Genomic DNA, 24,989 nt, shown 5'->3' on the forward strand with positions numbered 1-24,989 from the left:
GGGGATCACCTTCTTCTTGGCCACAACATCATAGAAGTGGTCTTGATGGGCTTTGGAGATGAATTTCTCCATCTTTCATGACTCAGAGGTGGAAGCTTTTGTCTTCCCTTTCCCTTTTCTAGAAGTTTCTCCGGCCTTAGGTGCCATCAATGGTTATGGAAAAACAAAAAGCTATGCTTTTACCACACCAAACTTAGAATATTGCTCGCCCTCGAGCAAGAGAAGAAAGAAGAAGAAGAAGAAGAAGAAAATATGGAGGAAAGGGAGAAGTGTTTGGTTTCGGCCAAGGGGAAAAAGAGAGGGTTGTGGTGTGTAAAAATGAATAAGGATAAAGGGATTTGTATAGTGAAGGGAGAGGGCGTAGGTTTGGCTATTTATGGTGTGGGTTTGGGTGGTAAAGAGATTTTGAATTTTGAAGGTAGGTGGGGTTTTTGGGGAAGAGTGGATGGATGTGAGTGGTGAAGAGGTGATAGGGAACAGAGATTGAGGTGATTGGTGAAGGGTTTTGGAGAAGAGTGTTATTGGATTGTGTGAAGAGGAGAGAAGGTGAGTTGAGGTAGGTGGGGATCCTGTGGGATCCACAGATCCTGAGATGATCCTGTGGGGTCCACAAATCCTGAGGTGTTAAGGATTTACATCCCTGCACCAATGAGGCATGTAAAACACCCTCTGCATGCAATCCTGGCGTTCAACGCCAGATTGATGCTTGTTTCTGGTGTTGAACGCCAGCTTCATGCTTGTTTTGGGCGTTCAACGCCCATTTGCAGCATGTTTCTGGGGTTCAGCGCTAGCTCTCCTCAGGGTGTATTTCTAGCGTCTAAATGCCAGGATGCTGCTTGTTTCTGGTGTTCAACGCCAGATCCATGCTCTGTTCTGGCGTTGAACACTGCCAGATGTTCCTTACTGGCGTTTAAACGCCAGTAAGTCCTTCCTCCAGGGTGTGTTTTTTCTTCTGCTGTTTTTTATTTTGTTTTTAATTTTAGTATTTATTTTGTGAGTCCACATGATTATGAACCTAATAAAACATAAAAGAACAATAAAAGAAAAATAAAATTAGATAATGACAAACCCCAATTTGACAGTTTATCTTGTATTGAATTTAGGGGATTTTATCACCTTTTACCCACATTTATTCAATGAAATAGCATGGTTTTGTATATTCTCCTTTAATTGTGCTTAAGAGTGAAAACATGCTTTTTAGGTCTTAAAATAGCTAAATCTAATTCTCCTTGATTCCATTAGATGCCTTGATATGTTTGTTAAGTGATTTAAGGTTTAGGAGGCAAAGATTGGATCAAGGGAATGAAGAAAGAAGCATGAAAAGTTGGAGAACTCATGAAGAAATGAAAGAACCGGAAAGCTGTCAAGCCGACCTCTTCACACTTAAACGACCATAACTTGAGCTACAGAGGTCCAAATGATGCGGTTCTAGTTGGGTTAGAAAGCTAACATCCGGGGCTTCGAAACGATATAAGATTTGCCATAGTTGCTACACGTATGGTGGCGCGCATGCGCAAAGTACGCGCACTCGCCGTTGCTGCCACCTGGTTCACTTAAAGCAAAACGTGGCCAGCGATTTTAGAAGCCTTGTGGGCCCAATCCAACTCATTTCTGATGCTATTTAAGCCAAGAATTGAAGGGGAATCAACATACTTTCCATACTTTAGATGTTAGTTACCAATTAGCTTAGTTTAGTAGTTAGAGTTATTTTCTAGAGAGAGAAGCTCTCTCTTCTCTCTAGAATTAGGATTAGGTTTAGTTCTTAGATCTAGATTTTAATTCATGTTCTCTTCTACTTCTACTTCTCAATTCTTTGTTGTTACATTCATCATTCTTCTACTCCTTTGTTGTAATTTCTTTTATGTTGTTCTTATACTTTGTTGTAGATCTACTATTGTTCCTTCCATTTCCTTTCAATTCAATAAGAGGTAATTCATAATAATTGTTCTTCTTTGCTTTTCTATTATTGATCTCTTGCCTTTGTAGTTAGATCTCTCTTTAATTCTTGCAATTTATGTTGTTTACTTTTATTGCCTTTTATGTGTTTGTTGAAATGCCTCTTCTAGATATAGTATAGCTTTTGTTCCTCTTGGCCTAGGTAGAGTAGTTAGTGATACTTGAGTTATCTAATTCCTTTGTTGCTTGGTAATTGGAGAGATTGCTAATTGGTTTGGAGTGCACTAACGCTAGTCTTTCCTTGGGAGTTGGCTAGGACTTGTGGCTCAAGTCAATTCATCCACTTGACTTTCCTTTATTTAGTAAGGGTTAACTAAGTGGTAGCAATGAACAATTCTCATCACAATTGAGAAGGATAACTAGGATAGGACTTCTAATTTTCATACCTTGCCAAGAGCCTTTTATAGTTGTTAGTTTATTTTCATTGCCATTTACTTTCATGCTTCTTATCCAAAACCCCAAAACACATTTCTAACCAATAACAAGACACTTGATTGTAATTCCTAGGGAGAACGACCCAAGGTTTGAATACTTCGGTTTATAAAATTAGGGGTTTGTTACTTGTGACAAACAATCTTTTGTATGAAAGGATTAGTGATTGGTTTAGAAATTATACTTGCAACGAGAATTCATTTGTAAAATTCTATACCATCAAAAATCTAATCATCAAAAATGGCGCCGTTGCCGGGGAATTGCAATGGTGTTATGTTATTGGTTATTGTACATATGTGAATAGTGTGAATATCTTATTTTTTTTTGCTTTGTTTACTATTTGTAGAATTTTGTTTCCCTTATTTTCTATTAGCTTTTGATTTTTGTTTTCTCTTTTCACCATGAATTCTCATTTTGGCTATGAGTGTGATTACAACTATGTTGTAGGTGATGGGAGCTACAATGAAGATGTGTGTCAAGGATGGGATAACCAAAGGTGGGAGGAGCCATATGCTTATGATCAATCCTCTTGGCAACAACCCCCACCAATGCACTATGAAGAAGAGCCATTCCATGATGCATACCAATCAAATGGCTATGGTGAATCTCCTTGTGACTTTCAAGAACCACCACCATGTGCCTATGAGTCATATCCTCAACATGAACCTCAACCACACTCACAAGCCTATTTTCAACAAACACCTCCATATGACCATGATCCTTACCTACCATACCAACCTCCTTTTGAACCATATGAGCCATACATGGAACCACAATTCCAAGATTACTACTCCCAAAAACCACCTCAATACACACAATCTCCACAACCTTACCAAGAAGAACCACCTTCCTATTATGAACCCTCTCTCCAAAATGATGAACCTTCCTACCCACCACAAGCCCCAATAGACGATTCTCTCACTTTGTTACTTCAAGGACAAGAGGCCATGAAGCGGGATACACTTGAGTTTGTGACCAACTTGACCAAGGTAGTGTCTACCTTAGCCTACCAATGCTTGAACACTCAAGGTGCTTTCGTAGCCCCATGTGAAAAGTCAAAAGAAGAACAAAGCATGAAGGAGGAAGTGGAAAATCCGGTGGAGAAGGAGGAGTCGAATTTTGTGTTGGAACAATTGGAGGAGCCTATGATCATTGAAGAAAAGGAAGAAGTGGTTGAAGATTTAGGAGATGTTGAAAGTCCATGGGAATGTAGCATCATGGAGCACTCTTCCAAGAAGCTTGAAATTGATGTTGAGGAGGGTGCGCAACCTCCAAGGCATATCATCGTTGGAGACTTGGAAGAGGCTTATCAAGAGATGGATTCAATCATGGATGAATTTCTCTCTACAATAGAATCCTTTCCCATTGGACATAGAGTTGAAATTATAGAAGAGTATGCACAACCTCCCATACCCTTGGTGAGCATCGAGAAAGAGAGCTACCAAGAGGAAAAAGTTGGCATGGTGTATATTGAAATTGAAGAATATGAAGAGGTTGATCAAGAGATGAATTTACTCATCAATGAATTCCTCTCAAAAATTGAATCACCTCCCATTGGGCAAGATGAAGTTCTTGAAGACAACACCAAGCCAAGTAAAAGGAAAGAGGTGGACATACACAAAGAAGAGTACAAGGAAGTAGACCTTGCATTGTCTAAGTGTGGGGAGGTCTCCCTCCCCAAGTCACCATCCAACACAACATTCAAGTGGGTAAAATTCTTATCCCTAAGCTTTACTTTCTCGCTTGAATATGGCTTGATTCAAAATGATGGTCAACTTAGAGCTCTTTGTGGAGTTAAGAGTAGGATAGAATTGTGTAGTGGTTGGAAACGTCATTTTAAGCTCATGACGGTTGTAAGCCCAAAATTCAAGAGCAATGGTTGGTGTGGAACCAAATGGTATGGGTCTAGGAGGTTGTTTGGAAGCTTCTTTGAGAATTCCAAGGCCATACCACCCGGATGGAATAATGACGATCAATCTAAGGACGGGTGTCAAAACAAAGTGTGGGATCCCGGATCGCACAATGAAAATCAAATTTGGGAGCTCATGGTTTGTGGAGAACTCCATCAAAGCTTGAAGATATTGAAATTGAAGAATGGAGCTTATTGGAGATTCAAGCATTGGTGGGAGTTCCAAGATGAATACAAGCACAAGCCACCTTGATAAGAAGCTCCCCATAAGTCCAACTTAAGGACAATAAATAAAAGTGCTAGGTGGGAGACACCCCACTATGGTAAACTCTTTCCATACTCTTTTAGTTTGTTAATAAGTGAATTGAGTTGCCATTGTAGGTAGATTCTCATTTTCATTTTTATCTTTTGTAAATATTGGTAGAATTAGTTTAATTTCTTGTTTTTGTTGTTTTATCAAGTTTAGTTAGTAGTATAGTATGTTGAATAAGGTTCTAGGGTGTTTTGGTAGCTGTTTGGAGGATTGAAAGGCTTGGATTGGTGCAAGAACTTAAAAAAAATTATTTGAAAAACAGAACACCATCCACGCGTGCGCGCGCATAACGCGTACGCGCACCCGAGCATTTTTTGACCATCCACGCGGACGCGCACTGTACGCGTACGCGTGGATGAAAAATTTCACCTCAAGCCAAAAAAACCCGAGAGTTAGGCCTGCACTGTGCGAACATTGGGCCTGAGGCACAAGTCTATGCACGCGTGCACGCACCTGGCGCGTACGCGCACATTATCTTAAATTCGCAATGCACGCGCACGCGCACTGTGCGCGCGCACGTCGATTGCACAATCTGCATCCCCGGTACTTTTACCTGAGAGTTGTGCCAGACTTGGGCCGACACTATGCCTTCGGCCTAACTCGACGCACGCGTGCGCGCACTTGGCGCGTACGCGTCCTTCGACTAATATACCCATCGACGCATAAACGTGCATGACGCGCAACCGTCGGTAAAAAAAAAAGAGTTTTTTTTCTCCCCTTCCATTTTCTTTTGCTTATCACATTCGCATACTTCTACTCTTCCCATTTTCATTTAGTTTTTGTAGCATGTTTTCATTTTTTTTTAGTCATTTTAATAATGGTGTTGCATCTTCCTACTCAATTGTTGAGGATTCCTTGCATTATTTTGGTGCCTCTTGATATGCCATTTTCTCTTATTGTTTCCTCCTCTACATGTTGTAGCTACCATGTAGTAGAGAACCATACCTTTATTTGGCATTAGCCCCCGCCTATGTTCTATTTGCTTCGATATCCTTGTTATAGGCTTAATATTTCTTTCCTTTTCTATCCTTTTAGGTTGGCCACCAAGGAGGTAGAAAGGAAAAGCTTTTAAATGGGGCAACAAACAAGTCATCCGCACAACCTTTTGAAGGAGCTCATCAATTGTAGCAACCCGTCCACCTTGCTCTTCTTTGCATGCACCGAGGACGATGCAATCTTCAAGTGTGGGGAGGTCGTTCGACCGATCTCCATGGGTAACAATTTCCTTTTTAACACCAATTCTTAGTTTTCTTTGTTAGATTAGTTATTGCATTGCATGATAGGTTGCATGTTAGTTAGAATTTGTACATATTTTACTACCTTTTTCTTATTAGGACTACTTGGTTAGAGTGATGATTTCTTTCCCAAGAAACCATTTTAGGGCAACCTACCAATTTGAAAAAGAAAAATTTCTGTTGAACTTGCTTGAAAGAATGTATTTTGGAACATGGTTTTTGAGCTAAGAACACAAGCAAGTGAGATTTGAGCCTAATGATGTGGTTACATCTTATAACCACTTATTTTTCCTTCTTGTGTGCATTATTCTCTTCCTATGAGTGTAATCTTCGATTTGTTTGATTCTTTATGTCCATTATTTTGTGTATTCATGCATTTATATGATTGAGGCCATCATTCCACTAGCTCACTTACCCAAATGGCCTTACCTTTTATCTTCCTTTGTTAGCCAACTTTGAGCCTACGCTTAACCCACTTATTCTTATTTTAGCACATTACAAGCCTTAAAGCGGAAAACAATGAATGTCCTTTATTTGGATCTTTGATTGGCTTAGGCTAGTGAGTGTGAGTGTCATCCAAGAGTGGGAAAACTTTGGGACATTGGTTGGGATAAAAGGGTGTTTGTGTTTTATATTTTTATATTGGGGAATTGGTACATACTCATGTATTGATTAAATGTGTAGACCTTATGCATTGATGTTCTTGTGTATAGTTTGAAAGAAAAAGAAAAAAATGAAAAGAAAAAGAAATAAAAGTGAAAAAAGAAAAAAGAAAAAAAGAAAAAAATATATATAGAAAAAAGAAAAAAAAAGAAGAGCAATAAAGGGGACAAACTGCCCCAAAGTGAAGCTCAATAAGAATCAATGCATAAGTGTTGTGAAATGAAAAGAAAATGCATGAGTATGTGAAAAAGTGAGGAATGGGTAGTTAGATTAGTACTTAATTGTATAGGTCATTATATAGGTTAGGTGGGAAAGTTTCAGTTAATCAAAGATTCAAATCCTAAGTCCACTAGCCATATATGATCCTACCTTAACCCTAGCCCCATTACAACCTAAAGAAAAGACCTCATGATACATGTATGCGTGCATTGAATAATTGTTGATGGTTAGATGAAAAACAAATCTTAGAAAGCATGATTAGGGGAGAATTGAGTGAATCAACCCCAAACACCGAGTGACTAGAGTGCAAACACTTCCGGTGAGGGTTCGATGCTCAATTCCTTGATTCCCGGCTTTCACGAGCGTTCTTCTTGCAAGTCTATTTGAACTTCAATTTTTATATTTGAATTGGTAGGATTCATGAATCGTTATATGATCTTGGCCCTACTTGTGCACATATGACTAGGAGGATTGATTTATTTTTAACCAAGTAGGTAAAACCATTTTGCATTTAGTTGCATATAGTTTAGGTTGCATATAGATAGGTTACATTGAATAAATGTTGATGCCCTTTGCTTTCTCTTGGCTTAAGCATGAGGACATGCTTGGTTTAAGTGTGGGGAGGTTGACAAACCCTAATTTGACGGTTTATCTTGTATTGAATTTAGGGGATTTTATCACCTTTTACCCACATTTATTCAATGAAATAGCATGGTTTTGTATATTCTCCTTTAATTGTGCTTAAGAGTGAAAACATGCTTTTTAGGTCTTAAAATAGCTAAATCTAATTCTCCTTGATTCCATTAGATGCCTTGATATGTTTGTTAAGTGATTTAAGGTTTAGGAGGCAAAGATTGGATCAAGGGAATGAAGAAAGAAGCATGAAAAGTTGGAGAACTCATGAAGAAATGAAAGAACCGGAAAGCTGTCAAGCCGACCTCTTCACACTTAAACGACCATAACTTGAGCTACAGAGGTCCAAATGATGCGGTTCTAGTTGGGTTAGAAAGCTAACATCCGGGGCTTCGAAACGATATAAGATTTGCCATAGTTGCTACACGTATGGTGGCGCGCATGCGCAAAGTACGCGCACTCGCCGTTGCTGCCACCTAGTTCACTTAAAGCAAAACGTGGCCAGCGATTTTAGAAGCCTTGTGGGCCCAATCCAACTCATTTCTGATGCTATTTAAGCCAAGAATTGAAGGGGAATCAACATACTTTCCATACTTTAGATGTTAGTTACCAATTAGCTTAGTTTAGTAGTTAGAGTTATTTTCTAGAGAGAGAAGCTCTCTCTTCTCTCTAGAATTAGGATTAGGTTTAGTTCTTAGATCTAGGTTTTAATTCATGTTCTCTTCTACTTCTACTTCTCAATTCTTTGTTGTTACATTCATCATTCTTCTACTCCTTTGTTGTAATTTCTTTTATGTTGTTCTTATACTTTGTTGTAGATCTACTATTGTTCCTTCCATTTCCTTTCAATTCAATAAGAGGTAATTCATAATAATTGTTCTTCTTTGCTTTTCTATTATTGATCTCTTGCCTTTGTAGTTAGATCTCTCTTTAATTCTTGCAATTTATGTTGTTTACTTTTATTGCCTTTTATGTGTTTGTTGAAATGCCTCTTCTAGATATAGTATAGCTTTTGTTCCTCTTGGCCTAGGTAGAGTAGTTAGTGATACTTGAGTTATCTAATTCCTTTGTTGCTTGGTAATTGGAGAGATTGCTAATTGGTTTGGAGTGCACTAAAGCTAGTCTTTCCTTGGAAGTTGGCTAGGACTTGTGGCTCAAGTCAATTCATCCACTTGACTTTCCTTTATTTAGTAAGGGTTAACTAAGTGGTAGCAATGAACAATTCTCATCACAATTGAGAAGGATAACTAGGATAGGACTTCTAATTTTCATACCTTGCCAAGAGCCTTTTATAGTTGTTAGTTTATTTTCATTGCCATTTACTTTCATGCTTCTTATCCAAAACCCCAAAACACATTTCTAACCAATAACAAGACACTTGATTGTAATTCCTAGGGAGAACGACCCTAGGTTTGAATACTTCGGTTTATAAAATTAGGGGTTTGTTACTTGTGACAAACAATCTTTTGTATGAAAGGATTAGTGATTGGTTTAGAAACTATACTTGCAACGAGAATTCATTTGTAAAATTCTATACCATCAAAAATCTAATCATCAGATAAATAAAAATTGGGTTGCCTCCCAATAAGCGCTTCTTTAATGTCAATAGCTTGACAGTGGGCTCTCATGGAGCCTCACAGGTGATCAGGTCAATGTTGTAGACTCCCAACACCAAACTTAGAGTTTGGATGTGGGGATTCAACACCAAACTTAGAGTTTGGTTGTGGCCTCCCAACACCAAACTTAGAGTTTAATTGTGGGGGCTTTGTTTGACTCTGTACTGAGAGAAGGTTTACATGCTTCCTCTCCATTGTTACAGAAGAACATCCTTGAGTTTTAAACACAAGGTGGTCCCCATTCAATTGAAGGACTAATTCTCCTCTGTTAACATCTATCACAGCTCCTGCTGTGGCTAGGAAAGGTCTTCCAAGGATGATGCATTCATCATCCTCCTTCCTAGTGTCTAAGATTATGAAATCAGCAGGGATGTAAAGGCCTTCAACCTTTACCAACACGTCCTCTACCAATCCATAAGCTTGTCTTACTGACTTGTCTGCCATTTGCAATAAGAATATGGCAGGCTGTACCTCAATGATCCCCAGCTTCTCCATTACAGAGAGTGGCATAAGATTTATGCCTGACCCTAGGTCACACAGAGCCTTCTCAAAGGTCATGGTGCCTATGGTACAGGGTATTAAGAATTTGCCAGGATCTTGTCTCTTTTGAGGTAAAGTTTGCTGAATCCATGTATGTAGTTCATTACTGAGCAATGGAGGCTCATCTTCCTAAGTCTCATTACCAAACAATTTGGCATTCAGCTTCATGATGGCTCCTAGATATTGAGCAACTTGCTCTTCAGTTACATCTTCATCCTCTTCAGAGGAAGAATAATTTTCAGATCTCATGAATGGCAGAAGGAGGTTTAATGGAATCTCTATGGTCTCTATATGAGCCTCAGATTCCTTTAGGTCCTTAATAGGGAACTTCTTCTTTCTTGAGAGACGTCCCATGAGGTCTTCCTCATTCGGATTCACGTTATCTCCTTCCTCTCTAGGTTCGGCCATGTTGATTATGTCTATGGCCTTGCACTCTCTTTTTGGATTCTCTTCAGTATTGCTTGGGAGAGTACTAGGATGAGTTTCAGTGACTTTCTTACTCAGCTGGCCCACTTGTGCCTCCAAATTTCTAATGGAGGACCTTGTTTCACTCATGAAACTTAAAGTGGCCTTAGACATATCAGAGACTAAGTTTGCTAAGTTAGAGGTGCTTTGCTCATAATTCTCTGTCTGTTGCTGAGAAGATGATGGATAAGGCTTGATATTGCTGAGCCTATTTCTTCCACTATTATTAAAGTTTTGTTGAGGCTTTTGTTGATCCTTCCATGAGAAATTTGGATGATTTCTCCATGATGAATTATAGGTGTTTCCATAAGCTTCACCCATGTAATTTACCTCTGCTATTGCAGGGTTCTCAGGATCATAAGCTTTTTCTTCAGAAGATGCCTCTTTAGTACTGTTGGATGCATTTTGCCATCCATTCAGACTTTGAAAAATCATGTTGACTTGTTGAGTCAACATTTTGTTCTGAGCCAATATGGCATTCAAAGCATCAATTTCAAGAACTCCCTTCCTCTGAGGCGTCCCATTATTCACGGAATTCCTCTCAGAAGTGTACATGAACTGGTTATTTGCAACCATGTCAATAAGTTCTTGAGCTTCTGCAGGTGTTTTCTTTAGGTGAATAGATCCACCTGCAGAATGATCTAGTGACATCTTAGAGAATTCAGATATACCATAATAGAATATATCCAAAATGGTCCATTCAGAAAGCATGTCAGAAGGACACCTTTTGGTCATCTGCTTGTATCTTTCCCAAGCTTTATAGAGGGATTCACCATCTTTTTGTTTGAAGGTCTGAACATCCACTCTAAGCTTGCTCAGCTTTTGAGGAGGAAAGAACTTAGCCAAGAAGGCCGCAACCAGCTTGTCCCATGACTCCAAGCTATCTTTAGGTTGTAAATCCAATCATATTCTAGCTCTGTCTCTTACAGCAAAGGGAAAAAGCATGAGCCTGTAGACTTCAGGATCTACTCCATTAGACTTAACATTCTCATAGATCTGCAAGAACTCAGTTAAAAACTGGTAGGGATCTTCTGATGGAAGTCCATGGAACTTGTAGTTCTATTGCAGTAGAGCAACTAGTTGCGGTTTCAGCTCAAAATGCTCCAATGGCAGGGATTGAGATGCTTCTTCCATCAAATTTGGAAGTAGGTGTAGTATAGTCACCAAGCATCCTCCTTGCATTATTATTTTTGGCTGCCATCTCCTCTTCCTTTTCGAAAATTTCTATAAGGTTTTCTCTGAACTGTTGTAATTTAGCTTCTCTTAGTTTCCTCTTTAGAGTCCTTTCAGGTTCAGGATCTGCTTCAACAAGAATATTCTTGTCCTTGCTCCTGCTCATATGAAAAAGAAGGGAACAGAAAATAATAATAGGGATCCTCTTTACCACAGTAGAGAGATTCTTTTATGTTAGTAGAAGAAGAAGGGAATAAAAGAAGGAAAAGGTAAGAATCCAAACACAAGGGTGAAGATAGATTTCGAATTCTTGAGATAAAAAGAAGTGTTAGTAAATAAATAAATAAATAAATAGAATAAGATGAGGGAGAGAGAATTTCGAAAATAAATTTTGAAAAAGAGATAGTAATTTTCGAAAATTAGGAGAGAAAAAATAATTAAAATTAAAATTTAAAACAATTAGTTAATTTAAAAAAAATTTTAAAAAGGAGGGAGAAATTTTTGAAAATTAGAGAGGGAAAAGTAGTTAGGTGCTTTTGAAAAAGATAAGAAACAAACAAAAAGTCAATTAGTTAGTTGAAAAAAAATTTAAAAATCAATTTAAAAAAAAGATAAGTAATTAGAAAAGATATTTTGAAATCAAATTTTTGAAAAAGATATTATTTGAAAAGATATGATTAAAAAGATATAGTTGAAAAAGATTTGAATTTTAAAATTTAAAATTAATCACTTGACTAACAAGAAACTAAAAGATATGGCTCTAGAATTTAAAGATTGAACCTTTCTTAACAAGAAAGTAACAAACTTCAAATTTTTTGAATCAATCTCATTAATTGTTAGTAAAGTTTTCGAAATTTTGAGATGAAGATAAGAAAAAGATTTTGAAAATTAAATTAAAAATTTTTGAAAAATAGTAAGAAAAATGAAAAAGATTTGATTTTTGAAAAAGTTTTGAAAAAGATAAGATTTTTAAAATGGAAAATTTGATTTGACTTGTAAGAAATAGCTAAGTTTTTAAAATTTTTGACTAAGTCAACTCAAATATTCAAAATTTTGAGAAAAATAAGAAAAAGATTTTTTTTTATTTTTTAATTTTTAATGATGAGAGGGAAAAACATAAAAATGACCCAAAAAATGAAAATTTTTTAGATCAAAACCAATGATGCATGCAAGAACACCATGAATGTCAAGATGAATACCAAGAACACTTTGAAGATCAAGATGAACATCAAGAACATATTTTTGAAAAATTTTTGATGCAAAGAAAACATGCAAGACACCAAACTTAGAAATCTTTCATGTTTAGACACTATGAATGCAAAAATGCACATGAACAACTGATGAGCGGATAATTTATACGCTTTTTGGCATTGTTTTTATATAGTTTTTAGGATGATTAAGCTACTTTTAGGGATGTTTTCATTAGTTTTTATGTTAAATTCACATTTCTGGACTTTACTATGAGTTTGTGTGTTTTTCTGTGATTTCAGGTAATATCTGACTGAAATTGAGGGATTTGAGCAAAACTCTGAAAAAGGCTGACAAAAGGACTGCTGATGCTGTTGGATTCTGACCTCCCTGCACTCGAAATGGATTTTCTGGAGCTACAGAACTCTAAATGGCGCGCTCTCAACGGCGTTGGAAAGTAGACATCCAGGGCTTTCCAGCAATATATAATAGTCCATACTTTATTCGAAGAATGACGACGTAACTTGGCGTTAAACGCCAAGTACACGCTGCTGTCTGGAGTTAAACGCCAGAAAAACGTCATTATCCGGAGTTGAACGCCCAAAACACGTCATAACTCGGAGTTCAACTCCAAGAGAAGCCTCAGCTCGTGGATTAATCAAGCTCAGCCCAAGCATACACCAAGTGGGCCCCGGAAGTGGATTTATGCATCAATTACTTACTCATGTAAACCCTAGTAGCTAGTCTAGTATATATAGGACCTCTTACTATTGTATTAGACATCTTTGGTCTCAGTTTTGTTTTATTCTTCATCTTAGGAGATCATTGATCATGTTTAGGGGGGCTGGCCATTCGGCCATGCCTGAACCTCTTTTACTTATGTATTTTCAACGGTGGAGTTTCTGCACACCATAGATTAAGGGTGTGGAGCTCTGCTGTACCTCAAAGATTAATGAAGTTCTATTTTCTCTTATTCAATTCTCTATCTTATTCTTATTCCAAGATATTCATTCGTACTCAAGAACATGATGAATGATGATGAGTTAGATAACCCTCATTATCATTCTCACTTATGAACGCGCGTGATTGACAACCACTTACGTTCTACATGCACCACAAGCTTGAATGTGTATCTCTTAGATTCCCCAACAGAATCTTCGTGGTATAAGCTAGATAGATGGCGGCATTTGTCTGGATCCGGAAAGTCCAACCTTGTCTGTGGTGTTCCGAGTAGGATCCTGGGAATCCGGAAAGTCTTACCTTGTCTGTGGTATTCCGAGTAGGATTCCGTTCATGAATGACTGTGACGTGCTTCAAACCTGTAACCTGCTGGGCGTTAGTGACAAACGCAAAAGAGGGATTCTATTCCAGTAGGGGAGGGAACCAACCGGTGATTGGCCGTACTGTGACAGAGTGCGTGAGCATTAGCTTTCACTGCGAGGATGGGATGTAGCTATCAACCATGGGTGATGCCTCCAGACTGGTTAGCTATGCGAGTGACAGCCGCATAGGATATTTCCCCGTGAGGACTGAAAGTAGCCACAGCTGATGGTGAACCCCTATACAAAGCTTGCCATGGAAAGGAGTAAGAAGGATTGAGTAGAAGCAGTAGGAAGGCAGGCGTCCGAGAGCTCTACAGCATCTCCATTCCGCTTATCTGAAATTCCCACCAATGAATCTACATAAGTATCTCTATCCCTTTTTAATTAACTTCTTTCTATTTTATTTAAACCCATAAACCTTTAATCCTCCTAACTGAGATTTGCAAGGTGACCATAGCTTGCTTCATACCAACAATCTCTGTGGATTCGACCCTTACTCACGTAAGGTTATTACTTGGACGACCCAGTACACTTGCTGGTTAGTTGAACGGAGTTGTGAAAGAAGGTCAATTTCTAAAAGGAATAATTTCACAATGATGCCAAAAGGCACAAAAGAACAAGTGATCACAATTTCGTCCACCAAGTTTTTGGCGCCGTTGCCGGGGATTGTTCGAGTATGGACAACTGACGGTTCATCTTGTTGCTCAGATTAGGTAATTTTCTTTTCAAAAATCTTTTTCAAAATTTTTCTTTTTATTTTTCGTTTTTCAAACTTTTATTTTCGAAAAAAAAATTTTAATAAAAAAATCCAAAAATATTTTGTGTTCTTGTTTGAGTCTTGAGTCAATTTTTAAGTTTGGTGTCAATTGCATGATTTAAAAATTTTTCTTGCATTTTTTCGAAAATCCATGCATTCATAGTGTTCTTCATGATCTTCAAGTTGTTCTTGATAAGTCCTCTTGTTTGATCTTGATGTTTTCTTGTTTTGAATTGGTTGTTGTTTTTCATGTGCATTTTTGCATTCATATTTTTCATGCATTAAAGATTTCTAAGTTTGGTGTCTTGCATATTTTCTTTGCATCAAAAATTTTTCAAAAATATGTTCTTGATGTTCATCATGATCTTCAAAGTGTTCTTGGTGTTCATCTTGACATTCATAGCATTCTTGCATGCATTCATTGTTTTGATCTAAAAATTTCATGCATAAAGTATTTTTGTTGTTTTTCTCTCTCATAGTTAAAAATTCAAAAATCAAAAAAATATCTTTTCCTTATTTCCCTCCAAAATTTCGAAATTTTGGGTTGACTTGGTCAAAAATTTTCAAAATTAGTTGTTTCTTACAAGTCAAGTCAAAATTTCAATTTTAAAAATCTTATCTTTTCAAAATCTTTTTCAAAAATCATATCTTTTTCATTTTTTTTATTTTTTTTCGAAAATTTCAAAAAAAAAATATATATTTTTCAAATTATTTTCAAAATCCTTTTCTTATCTTTATATGCAATTTTCGAAAATTCACTAATAATTAATGTGATTGGTTCAAAAATTTGAAGTTTGTTACTTTCTTGTTAAGAAAGGTTCAATCTTTAAATTCTAGAATCTTATCTTGTAGTTTCTTGTTAGTGAAGTAAGTAATTTCAAAATTTTTGAATTAAATCTTTTTATCTTTTATCTTATCTTTTTCAAAAATTTTATCTTTTTCAAAAATTTTATCTTTTTCAAAATTTGATTTTAAAATATCTTATCTAACTTACTATCTTCTTATCTTTTTCAATTTTGATTTCAAAATCTTTTTCAATCAACTAACTAACTTTGTTTGTTTCTTATCTTTTTCAAAACCACCTAACTAATTTTCCCTCTTCTATTTTCGAAAATATCTCTCTCTTTTTCAAAAATTCTTTTTAATTAATTAATTGTTTCATGTTTTAATTTTAATTACAATTTATCTCTAATTTTCGAAAAATCACTAACTCTTTTTCAAAATTATTTTCGAAATTCCTCTTCTCTCTTCTTCTTCTATTTAATTATTTAATTACTAACACTTCTCTTCACCTCTCTTCCTCCATAAATCCGAAACCTTCCATCCCCATTCTTCCACCCCTTTCTTCTTCTACTAACATAAAGGAATCTCTATACTGTGACATAGAGGATTTCTCTTTCTATTCTTGTTCTCTTCTCTTTTTATATGAGCAGGAACAGGGATAAAGGCACTCTTGTTGAAGTTGATCCAGAACCTGAAAGGACTCTGAAGAGAAGATTAAGAGAAGCTAAATTACAACAATCCAAAAACATCTTTAAGAGAAACAACCTTTCAGAAATTTTCGAACAAGAGAAAGAGATGGCAGAAGAAAATAATAATAATAATGCAAGGAGAATGCTTGGTGATTTCACAAAACCAACATCCAAGTTTGATGGAAGAAGCATCTCCATTCCTGCCATTGGAGCCAATAACTTTGAGCTTAAGCCTCAATTAGTTGCTTTAATGCAACAAAACTGCAAGTTTTATGGACTTCCATCTGAAGATCCTTATCAGTTTTTAACTGAATTCTTGCAGATTTGTGAGACTGTAAAGACAAATGGAGTTAATCCTGAAGTCTACAGACTCTTGCTTTTCCCTTTTGCTGTAAGAGACAGAGCTAGAGTATGGTTGGATTCACAACCCAAGGATAGCCTGGACTCATGGGATAAGCTTGTCACTGCATTCTTAGATAAATTCTTTCCTCCTCAAAAGCTGAGCAAGCTGAGAGTGGATGTTCAAACCTTCAAACAAAAAGATGGTGAATCCCTCTATGAAGCTTGGGAAAGATACAAGCAGTTGACCAAGAGATGTCCATCTGACATGTTTTCAGAATGGACCATATTAGATATATTCTATTATGGACTCTCTGAGTTTTCGAAAATGTCACTAGACCATTCTGCAGGTGGATCTATTCACCTGAAGAAAACGCCTGAAGAGGCTCAAGAACTCATTGACATGGTTGCAAACAACCAGTTCATGTATACTTCTGAGAGGAATTCCGTGAATAATGGGGTACCTCAGAAGAAAGGAGTTCTTGAAATTGATGCTCTGAATGCCATATTGGCTCAGAACAAAGTGTTGACTCAACAGGTCAACATGATCTCTCAAAATCTGAATGGATTACAACATGCATCCAACAGTAATAGAGAGGCAGCTTCTGAAGAAGCTTATGATCCTGAAAACCCTGCCATGGCAGAGGTTAATTACTTAGGTGAACCTTATGGAAACACCTATAACTCATCATGGAGAAATCATCCAAATTTCTCCTGGAAGGATCAACAAAAACCTCAACAAGGTTTTAACAATGGTGGACGTACAAGGCTGAATAATAAGCCATATCCATCATCTTCTCAGCAACAGACAGAGAACTCTGAACAAAATAATTCTAATTTAGCCAATATAGTCTCTGATCTGTCAAAGGCCACTTTCAGTTTCATGAATGAAACCAGATCTTCCATCAGAAATCTGGAGGCACAAGTGGGCCAGCTGAGTAAGAAAGTAATTGAAACTCCTCCCAGTACTCTCCCAAGCAATACAGAAGAAAATCCAAAAGGAGAGTGCAAGGCCATTGATGTGATCAAAGTGGCCGAATGCACTAGGGAGGAGGAGGACGAAAATCCTAAGGAGGAAGACCTCCTGGGACGTCCCTTAAGCAAGAAGGAGTTTCTTATTAAGGATCCAAAGGAATCTGAGGCTCATCTAGAGACCATAGAGATTCCATTAAATCTCCTTCTGCCATTCATGAGCTCTGAAGACTATTCATCCTCAGAAGAGGATGAAGATGTGACTGGAGAGCAAGCTGCTCTATATTTAGGAGCTATCATGAAGCTGAATGCCAAGCTGTTTGGTAATGAGACTTGGGAAAGTAAACCTCCCTTGCTCATTAGTGAACTAGATACTTGGATTCAGAAAACTCTACCTCAAAAGAAACAAGATCCTGGCAAGTTCTTAATACCTTGCACCATTGGCACCATGAGTTTTGAAAAAGCTCTATGTGATCTGGGGTCAGGGATAAATCTTATGCCACTCTCTGTAATGGAGAAGCTGGGGATCATTGAGGTACAACCTGCCTTGTTCTCATTACAACTGGCAGACAAGTCAGTGAGACAAGCTTATAGAATAGTAGAGGACGTTCTAGTAAAGGTTGAAGGCCTTTACATCCCTACTGATTTCATAATCCTAGAAACTAGGAAGGAAGAAGATGAATGCATCATCCTAGGAAGACCTTTCCTAGCCACAGCAGGAGCTGTGATAGATGTCAACAGAGGTGAGTTAGTCCTCCAATTGAATGGGGACTACCTTGCGTTTCAAGCACATGGCCATCCCTCTATGACAAAAGAGAGTAAGTATGAAGAGCTTCTCTCAGTTCAGAGTCAAGAAGAGCCGCCACAGTCAAACTCTAAGTTTGGTGTTGTGAGGCCACAACCAAACTCTAAGTTTGGTGTTCAAACCCCACATCCAAACTCTAAGTTTGGTGTTGGGAAGACCACACTTAAATTGACCTGATCACCTTGTGGTTCCATGAGAACCACTGTCAAGCTATTGACATTAAAAAAGCGCTTGTTGGGAGGCAACCCAATTTTATTTATCTAATTTTATTTTATTTTGTTTCTTTGTTATTTTTGTGTTTAATTAGGTACATGATCATGAGGAGTCACGAAAAAATCAAAAAAATTAAAAACAGAGTCAAAAACAGAAGAAAAAAATTTTTCACCCAGGGGACGCACGGACTGGCGTTCAACGCCCAGAAGGAGCATCTTTCTGGCGTTCAACGCCAGAACAGAGCATCTTTCTGGCGTTGAACGCCCAAAACAAGCAACAACCTGGCGTTAAACGCCAGGATGCGCACACAGAGGACAATCTGGCGCTGAACGCCAGAAACAAGCATGAAACTGGCGTTCAACGCCAGAAACATGCATAACATGGGCGTTTAACGCCCAGAACGTGCATCAATGGGCGTTTGAACGCCAGAATGATGCATGAAGGCATGTTACATGCCTATATGGTGAAGGAATGGTATTTGTTTTCACCTCAGGATCTGTGGACCCCACAGGATCCCCATCTCAGGATCTGTGGACCCCACAGGATCCCCACCTACCACATTTCTTTTAATCCTATTCACACTCTCCTAACCCAAATCTCATTCTCAATGTCACACTTCCCAACACCCTTCACCAATCACCTCAATTCCTCTTCCCAACTTCCCCATTCACCATTCACATCAACCCCTCTTCCCCATACACCCCACCTACCCCCACTACTTTCAAATTCAATTTCCCACCCTTTCCCACCCAATATGGCCGAACCTATACCCTCCCCTCTCCCTATAAATACCCTTCTTTTCTTTTACATTTTCACACAACTCAAACCCACATTCTCCCATATAGCCGAACCCTCTCTTCTCCTTCTCTACCATATTTTCTTCTTCTTCTTCTACTCTTCTTTTCTTTTTTTGCTTGGGGACAAGCAAATTTTAAGTTTGGTGTGGTAAAAAGCCTAGGCTTTTTGTTTTTCATTCACCATCAATGGCACCCAAGACCGGAGTCTCCTCAAGAAAAGGGAAAGGGAAGGCAAAAGCTTCCACTTCCGAGTCATGGGAGAAGGAGAGATTCATCTCCAAAAGCCATCAAGACCACTTCTATGATGTTGTGGCAAAGAAGAAAGTGATCCATGAGGTCCCTTTCAAACTCAAGAAGAATGAGTATCCGGAAATCCGACTTGAAATTCAAAGAAGAGGTTGGGAAGTCATAGCCAACCCCATACAACAAGTTGGAATTTTAATGGTTCAAGAGTTCTATGCCAATGCATGGATCACTAGAAACCATGACCAAGGTATGAACCCAAGTCCGAAAAACTATATCACCATGGTTAGGGGGAAATACTTGGATTTTAGTCCGGAAAATGTGAGGTTGGCATTTCATTTACCTATGATGCAAGGTGATGAACACCCCTACACTAGAAGGGTCAACTTTGATCAAAGGTTGGACCAAGTCCTTAGGGACATTTGTGTGGAAGGCGCCCAATGGAGAGTTGACTCCAAAGGTAATCCAGTCCAACTAAGAAGACTGGACCTCAAGCCTGTAGCTAGAGGATGGTTGGAATTCATCCAAAGATCCATCATCCCTACAAGCAACCGATCTGAAGTTACTGTGGATCAGGCCATCATGATTCATAGCATCATGATTGGAGAGGAGGTAGAGGTTCATGAAGTCATATCCAATGAACTCTACAAAATAGCTGACAAGCCTTCATACATGGCACGGCTAGCCTTCCCTCACCTCATATGCCATCTATGTTATTCAGCCGGAGTTATCATAGATGGAGATGTCTCCATTGAAGAAGACAAGCCCATCACCAAGAAGAGGATGGAGCAAACAAGGGAAGTTCCTCACGGCTCTCAAGGAGAACAAGAGGAGGTTCACCATCAACAAATGCCTCAAATGCACTTTCCTCCCAACAACTATTGGGAGCAACTTAATACCTCCTTGGAAGATTTGAGCCATAATGTGGAACAACTAAGGGTGGAACACCATGAACACGCCCTCACTCTCCAAGAAATAAGAGAAGATCAAAGAGCAATGAGGGAGGAGCAACAAAGGCAAGGAAGGGACATAGAAGAGTTGAAGAACATCATTGGTCCTTCAAGAAGAAGACGCCACTAGAGGTGGATTCATTCCTTGTTCTTTATTTCTTTTTGTTTTCGGTTTTTAATTATTGTGTTTATCTATGTTTTGTGTCTTTATTTCATGATCATTAGTATGTAACCATGCCCTAAAGCTATGAATAAAATCCATTAGTCCTTCACCTCTCTTAAAAGAAAAAAATGTTTTAATTCAAAAGAACAAGAAGTACATAATTTTCGAAATTATTATTGAATTTAGTTTAATTATTTTGATGTGGTGACAATGCTTTTGTTTTCTGAATGAATGAATGAACAGTGCATATGTCTTTGGATCTTGTTGTTTATGAGTGTTTAAAATTGTTGGTTCTTGAAAGAATGATGAACAAAGAGAAATGTTATTGATGATCTGAAAAACATCATGAAAATTGATTCTTGAAGCAAGAAAAAGCAGTGAAAAAAAAAAAAGTGGCGAAAATCTTAAAGCAAGGATCCAAGGCTTTGAGCATCAATGGATAGGAGGGCCCAAGGAATTAAAATCCAGGCCTAAGCGGCTGAATCAAGCTGTCCCTAACCATGTGCTTGTGTCATGAAGGTCCAAGTGAAAAGCTTGAGACTAAGTGGTTAAAGTCGTGATCTAAAGCTAAAGAGTGTGCTTAAGAGCTCTGGACACCACTAATTGGGGACTTTAGCAAAGCTAAGTCACAATCTGAAAAGGTTCACCCAGTTATGTGTCTGTGGCATTTGTGTATCCGGTGGTAATACTGGAAGACAAAGTGCTTAGGGCCACAGCCAAGACTCACAAGTAGCTGTGTTCAAGAATCAACATGCCTAACTAGGAAAGTCAATAACACTATCCCAAATTCTAAGTTCCCCCAGAGACGCCAATACCTCTAAACTACAAAGGAAAAAGTGAGATGCCAAAACTGTTCAGAAACAAAAAGCTACAAGTCCCGCTCATGTAATTAAATTAATATTCATTGATATTTTGGACTTTATAGTATATTCTCTTCTTTTTATCCTATTTGATTTTCAGTTGCTTGGGGACAAGCAACAATTTAAGTTTGGTGTTGTGATGAGCGGATAATTTATACGCTTTTTGGCATTGTTTTTATATAGTTTTTAGGATGATTAAGCTACTTTTAGGGATGTTTTCATTAGTTTTTATGTTAAATTCACATTTCTGGACTTTACTATGAGTTTGTGTGTTTTTCTGTGATTTCAGGTAATTTCTGACTGAAATTGAGGGATTTGAGCAAAACTCTGAAAAAGGCTGACAAAAGGACTGCTAATGCTGTTGGATTCTGACCTCCCTGCACTCGAAATGGATTTTCTGGAGCTACAGAACTCTAAATGGCGCGCTCTCAACGGCGTTGGAAAGTAGACATCCAGGGCTTTCCAGCAATATATAATAGTCCATACTTTATTCGAAGAATGACGACGTAACTTGGCGTTAAACGCCAAGTACACGCTGCTGTCTGGAGTTAAACGCCAGAAAAACGTCATTATCCGGAGTTGAACGCCCAAAACACGTCATAACTCGGAGTTCAACTCCAAGAGAAGCCTCAGCTCGTGGATTAATCAAGCTCAGCCCAAGCATACACCAAGTGGGCCCCGGAAGTGGATTTATGCATCAATTACTTACTCATGTAAACCCTAGTAGCTAGTCTAGTATATATAGGACCTCTTACTATTGTATTAGACATCTTTGGTCTCAGTTTTGTTTTATTCTTCATCTTAGGAGATCATTGATCACGTTTAGGGGGGCTGGCCATTCGGCCATGCCTGAACCTCTTTTACTTATGTATTTTCAACGGTGGAGTTTCTGCACACCATAGATTAAGGGTGTGGAGCTCTGCTGTACCTCAAAGATTAATGAAGTTCTATTTTCTCTTATTCAATTCTCTATCTTATTCTTATTCCAAGATATTCATTCGTACTCAAGAACATGATGAATGATGATGAGTTAGATAACCCTCATTATCATTCTCACTTATGAACGCGCGTGATTGACAACCACTTACGTTCTACATGCACCACAAGCTTGAATGTGTATCTCTTAGATTCCCCAACAGAATCTTCGTGGTATAAGCTAGATAGATGGCGGCATTTGTCTGGATCCGGAAAGTCCAACCTTGTCTGTGGTGTTCCGAGTAGGATCCTGGGAATCCGGAAAGTCTTACCTTGTCTGTGGTATTCCGAGTAGGATTCCGTTCATGAATGACTGTGACGTGCTTCAAACCTATAACCTGCTGGGCGTTAGTGACAAACGCAAAAGAGGGATTCTATTCCAGTAGGGGAGGGAACCAACCGGTGATTGGCCGTACTGTGACAGAGTGCGTGAGCATTAGCTTTCACTGCGAGGATGGGATGTAGCTATCAACCATGGGTGATGCCTCCAGACTGGTTAGCTATGCGAGTGACAGCCGCATAGGATATTTCCCCGTGAGGACTGAAAGTAGCCACAGCTGATGGTGAACCCCTATACAAAGCTTGCCATGGAAAGGAGTAAGAAGGATTGAGTAGAAGCAGTAGGAAGGCAGGCGTCCGAGAGCTCTACAGCATCTCCATTCCGCTTATCTGAAATTCCCACCAATGAATCTACATAAGTATCTCTATCCCTTTTTAATTAACTTCTTTCTATTTTATTTAAACCCATAAACCTTTAATCCTCCTAACTGAGATTTGCAAGGTGACCATAGCTTGCTTCATACCAACAATCTCTGTGGATTCGACCCTTACTCACGTAAGGTTATTACTTGGACGACCCAGTACACTTGCTGGTTAGTTGAACGGAGTTGTGAAAGAAGGTCAATTTCTAAAAGGAATAATTTCACAATGATGCCAAAAGGCACAAAAGAACAAGTGATCACAATTTCGTCCACCAACAACATCATACAACACAAAACAAGAAAATTTAAAAATCAAACAAGAAGACTTACCAAGAACAACTTGAAGATCATGAAGAACACTATGAATGCATGAATTTTCGAAAAATGCAAGAACAAGATGAATATGCAATTGACACCAAACTTAAAACATGACACAAGACTCAAACAAGAATCACAAAATATTTTTGGTTTTTTTTATTTTATGATATTTTTTTTTCAAAAAACATATGGAAAAAGAAAATAAGAAATTCAAAATTTTTAAGAAGAATTCCAGGAATCTTTCAATGTTAGCCTAAAGCTCCAATCCAAGGGTTGGACATGGCTTAATAGCCAGCCAGCTTTAGGATATAAATCAGACATACAACAGCTGATATTTCAATTAACTTGCCTCTATGCTGATGATTGGAAGCCTCAGTCCAAAAGAATTAAACATGGCTTTACAGCCAGCCAGGGTTCAATATGCTTCAAGAAACACTAGAATTTATTCTTAAAAATTTAGAATAATTTTTGAAAACAGATGAGAAAATTTTTTTTTGAAAGATTTTTTTGAAAAATTTTTGAAAATAAAACAGAAATAAAATTACCTAATCCGAGTAACAAGATGAACCGTCAATTGTCCAAACTCGAACAATCCCCGGTAACAGCGCCAAAAACTTGATAGGCAAAATTGTGATTTCTGATAATGGCATTCATGTCCGTTCTCTCCCTGGTAATGGCGCCAAAAACTTGGTGCATGATACCATGGTCCAAACATAACTTCACAACTTCGCACAATTAACCAGCAAGTGCACTGGGTCGTCTAAGTAATAAACCTTACGTGAGTAAGGGTCGATCCCATGGAGATTGTTGGTATGAAGCAAGCTATAGTCATCTTGTAAATCTCAGTTAGGCGGATAATAAATGGTTATGGAGTTTCAAATAATAATAATAAATAACAGAAAATAAAGATAGAAATACTTATGTAAATCATTGGTGAGAATTTCAGATAAGTGTATGGAGATGCTTTGTCCCTGTTGGATCTCTGCTTTCCTACTTCCTTCTTACTCCTTTCCATGGCAAGCTGTATGTAGGGCATCACTGTTGTCAATGGCTACATCCCATCCTCTCAGTGAAAATGGTCCAAATACTCTGTCACAGCACGGCTAATCATCTGTCGGTTCTCGATCATGTCGGAATAGAATCCATTGATTCTTTTGCGTTTGTCACCACGCCCAACAATCGTGAGTTTGAAGCTCGTCATAGTCATTCAATCCCTGAATCCTACTCGGAATACCACAGACAAGGTTTAGACTTTCCGGATACTCATGAATGCCGCCATCAATTCTAGCTTATACCACGATGATTTTGAATAAGGAATCCAAGAGATATGCGTTCGGTCTAAGGTAGAACGGAAGTGGTTGTCAGTCACACGTTCATAGGTGAGAATGATAATGAGTGTCACGGATCATTACATTCATCATGTTAAAGTGAAACGAATATCTTAGAACAGGAATAAACTGAATTGAATAGAAAATAGTAGTAATTGCATTAAAACTCGAGGTACAGCAGAGCTCCACACCCTTAATCTATGGTGTGTAGAAACTCCACCGTTGAAAATACATAAGTGATGAAGGTCCAAGCATGGCCGAATGGCGAGCCCCGAAAATGCGATCACAGGATCAAAAATACAATCCAGGATCTGGTCAAAAGACCAAATCATCAAAGACCCCTAGTACAATAGTAAAATATCCTATTCATACTAGACTAGCTACTAGGGTTTACAGAAGTAAGTAATTGATGCAGAAATCCACTTCCGGGGC

The 24,989-nt window shown here is 38.1% G+C and overlaps 1 non-coding gene across 1 annotated transcript; it reads right to left on the reverse strand.

Moving 5' to 3' along the window:
• Window positions 1–16,398: 16,398 nt before the first annotated feature.
• Window positions 16,399–16,502, reverse strand: LOC130942420 (small nucleolar RNA R71). Its single transcript, XR_009070990.1, has one exon. It is a non-coding gene; the product is annotated as a small nucleolar RNA R71 (small nucleolar RNA).
• Between the last annotated feature and the right edge of the window lie 8,487 nt (window positions 16,503–24,989).

Source organism: Arachis stenosperma, chromosome 7 (genome assembly GCF_014773155.1).
Source record: "Arachis stenosperma cultivar V10309 chromosome 7, arast.V10309.gnm1.PFL2, whole genome shotgun sequence".
Taxonomy (NCBI): domain Eukaryota; kingdom Viridiplantae; phylum Streptophyta; class Magnoliopsida; order Fabales; family Fabaceae; genus Arachis; species Arachis stenosperma.